The sequence below is a fragment of the Anser anser genome (genome assembly GCF_964211835.1).
Source record: "Anser anser genome assembly, chromosome: 7".
NCBI classification, from domain to species: Eukaryota; Metazoa; Chordata; class Aves; order Anseriformes; family Anatidae; genus Anser; species Anser anser.
This window is the reverse complement of record NC_139727.1, coordinates 34,898,025-34,902,182: the sequence shown is the minus strand read 5'-3', so window position 1 is coordinate 34,902,182 and position 4,158 is coordinate 34,898,025.

The following is a 4,158-nucleotide window of genomic DNA, read 5'->3' as shown; positions in this document are numbered from 1 at the left end:
GAAAAATAAGGATTTCTTCAGGGGGGGAGGGCAGCTTATGAGAAGGTGCATTTGGGAGAAGAGAAGAGAAAAAAGACAAACTCACTAATATATGATAATAAATTACAGTTTTGTCATTATCTGGTTATATTTGCACAAACATCAATTGCATGTGAGCCCTGAAAAAGAATGTCTCATTGCCTTTAATATGCACTGCAGTGTGCACCCATACAAAATCATTACTGTAACGAAACCAGCTGCGTCTAATAGAAAGCAAATGATTTACAATGTAACTATAAGAAACTACTTTATTTCGTATTATCATAAAAAGAACAGCCCTGAAAATTTGCATGACAAACACAAGAATCCAGGAAATTCCAAATCTAATTCATTTTTAGTTTTTAATAGGTATTAAATTATGAAGGTGAATTGTTAAAACCATTTCTTGAAGAATATTTTCAGAGTTTAGCTGCAATATTGGAAGTCGTGTTTAGGGAAATGCATACAAGTTCTGTAGATGAAGAAAATGTATAAGTCTTAAATAGTTTGGATTCTCTGCTGGACCTAGAAAAGCATGAAGGCTCGGCTGAAGGTTCTGGTCTACCACAGATCCCTCAGAAACCATTGGGACTTCACTCCCTGGGATGAAGACTGCTGGATTAGATGCTGTTATTCTTAAAATTTCAGTTGTTATCAACCTACACAGATATTTTTTCAGCTATTGTGAAATTGCAATAAATATAAGTAAGTGGTTTCAATCCCGCATTCTATCCGTTCATAGGGAGTAGGTGGGTTTCTCAAGTGATTTACTAGATTATGAAGGCTCTACCACCATGAGCAAGGACGCAGACTCTGTCTCACACAAGTCATGAAACAAGTTTTTGTTGTATCACAGCAGGTAAGCATATTTTATGCAGCTATTGAAGGAGATAACAGCTGTTACAAAAAAGGTGGCAGGCATGTAAAACAAAAACTAAAGTCTTGAACAAATGGAGCTTTATAAGACCCAGGCAGAACTCAAACAAATGTTCAATGAAAGTCACTTTTATGGCTTTACTTTGGTTTATCGCAAGGCAGTAATAAATGTGTCTCATTAAAAGCCAGTAAAAGAACACCACCTACACCACCAATTGCTGTAACTGCAGATATAGCAGATCTGGAATAGTTACCTAAAGACCCTCATTTCCTAGCATTTAATGCTTCCCTGTCCGTATAAACTAGCCTTCTATGGATTTAAGGACTGTTGGATGCTAAAAGCAGCAGCTGTTGCTGGGAAAATGACACTTTCAAAGTTCTGTTTCTTTCTCAAGGTGAATGTAGAGGGAGGTTGAGTGAACATGTAGGTCTTAGTGGCTAAAAAATCGCCGGAGGAGAGTGCCAACAGAAAGACAAGCAATTCCCCCATTCTGGGTAGAGCATAAATGTTTTGCCTCAGCTTTATTGCTCAGCGGGTCAAATTTGTTCCTGGTGAAATGGCAGTTCCCATGGTGAAGCCACAAGGAAATTCTGAAACCTTCTGGCACCTGTCAAGGGATGGGGATGTGAAAGCGGGGGGAGGAACTGGCATGTAGAAGCTGGGATTAAGGGTGGGAGCCACCACATAAAAGGTTATTCTTGTTCTAGTTGTTAGAACTTTTTTATTGCGTAGAATTTACATACATGCTTATTAAGTGGTTTAAAAAAGAAGCCTGACAGATATTAAACAGCATGCCACACTCTTTATGCTGCTGCCATACAGATGTGTCCAAAGCATAAACAGACTTACATTCAGCACTCGATTGCTCTATGGGAGAGTATCTTTCTAGCAATCTTCTCCAAACTTTTCAGGACAATTAGCTTGAGAATTGGAAACTTTTTTTTTCCCCTAATTTGATCCTTTGCTTGATCTCTCACTGCTTTCCAATTATGAAGAGAAAATATATAGCAAGTGTTTTAATGCCCTAGATTGAATTTCCTAAACGTAAGCTAGCAGCAGAATTACTGGGCTGGGGATTCTGGCACAAGAAGTACAGCTGTGTGTGAGCTGGTGGGAAAACTACTGGAATATCATGACTAGTCTTGGTGTTCACACTTCAAAGAAGGCATGGAAAATTGAAAATAGATCAGAAAAGAATGATTTCAAGATCTGGAATATCTGCCTTGTAGGGATCGATGTATGCAGCCTAATCTGTTTACTTTATCAAAAGAAAGGTTAAGAGACTTGATTATGACATATTAATATCTATCTACATGTGGAGAAGATTTGTAATGGCTCTGAAACTTAGCATGTAGAAGTGCATCAAGGCCTAGAAGCTGAACGTAGACAAATTCAGGTTATAGATAAAGAAGACAGGATTAACAGTGAGGTTAACTATTCATCAGGAAAATTTCTACAAAAGGATCATGGGTTCCTCATCACAGACGATTTTAGGTCAAGGCTGGATAGCTCTTTGATGTGAGGAGAAACGCTGTGCTTGACCTATGAACTGGGCTGGGCCCAGGATTTCCAGGTGAGGCATTGTGGCCAGGAAAGGTTTGTTAATCATGGTGATCTCCATGACCAAGGATGTGTGGGGGTCAGTCCAGTCTTACCCAGTTGAACTCGCTGGCAAAATCAAAGCCAGTATATGAACCACATTGAAACCTACGTCCCAAATGGTCCCCTCTTCACAACAAGGCCGACACTCTGGGAAGCTCTGTCACCAGTGCCTAACTTGGTCCACAGCACTAAGAACTTTCCCTCCTGATGCCCTCCATGCCTGGACTGCCCTCAAAGGGGAACAGACCCAGTAGGCATCCTCAGCTCTTGAGTACACTCTCCAAAGTGATGGACTGTCCAACAGGAAGAGCACATGCATAACTTAAAGTTTATCACCCGACATTTTGTTTTTAGAATGTTTAATCTGTGAGGATCCTTCCTTAAAGTTTCATCTATGATGAGATGTTACACGCTTACACTGAGAATAAGTAAACAGTAATCATTCTGTTCCTGTTCTCCTCATACCTTATCCAAACCATATTCAAAAATTCAAAAGTGAAATTATTTTTGAAAGTATTTTGAGGCTTATAAAATAGTCATGCTATTGGTAAAATCTTTTTTAAATGCATGGGCCTGCATTATCTAAATATTTTTGCATTTGTCATCTGTTACCTCAACTTATATTTCTGTAGAAAATATAAAAATGGAGCCAGGTGATCTGCTTCTTTCAATTCCACTGATGCCATGCACCACCCAACTGCTCTAATCCTTCTACCTTTCCATCTCTTTTCTCTCACAGACTCATAATTGTCAGGCTTGCCACTGGATAGAAAAGTCTGGAAAAATGTCTTCTTTGGGAGCACATGCTAGATACTTAAATGTTGAAGCAAATCTGTGATTTAAGCAATTTCAGGGATGAACCTGGAAAGTAGTATCTTGGCTGTGAAGATATTTAAGTTTTGTTGCTTAAGGATTATTTTCACAGTAACGTTAGGCTCTATGCATTATCATGCCACTCAAATCCAACAGAGGTGCAATTACTAATGCTTTATCTAAAACTTTCTGTGACCTCTTGGTCTTTTCCCTAGGAATGTAAGGACCCAGGTAGTGGCAGGACACTGTACAAAATCCAGATGAGATAAATGAGTCAGCTGGAACATCTGATGGCCAAAATGAAGCGTTTAATTATACAGTCTTTTCTAGCACTGCAAATGAAGGTAAACGTGCTGTTGTAGTAATATGGGTTAGAGAAAAAATGAGTTTGAGCAGAAGCAAAGAAACAAAGGAGAAGCTGAAGGAAAACAAAATATGGAGATGATTTAAAATCACTTATGAGACCTGTGCCTGCTAATGCATTTTTTCGAATGATTATGACCTACATAAAATACATTCAGACATCTTCTTCTCATTAGAAATACTGAGTTGAAAAATATATAACCAGTATCCCAGTGTGTTTCTCTTACATGAGCTTTGAACCACAGTTACAAAGTTGCATCCAACACTAGAATGCCTTAACATCATATGTTGCTGGATGATGAGACATCTGTGTTCTTATATGGACAATCCTATTTACTCCAACATCAGTGAGAGTGTTTCTAGAGAACAGTTGCTGATGTGTTAGCATGGTTCTTATTTTTCTATTGAGACTGATGTGCTTCATCTTTGATTTCATATTTTTCCAACAGATGGAGTTTTACTTGTATTCACCACATTTTCACAGT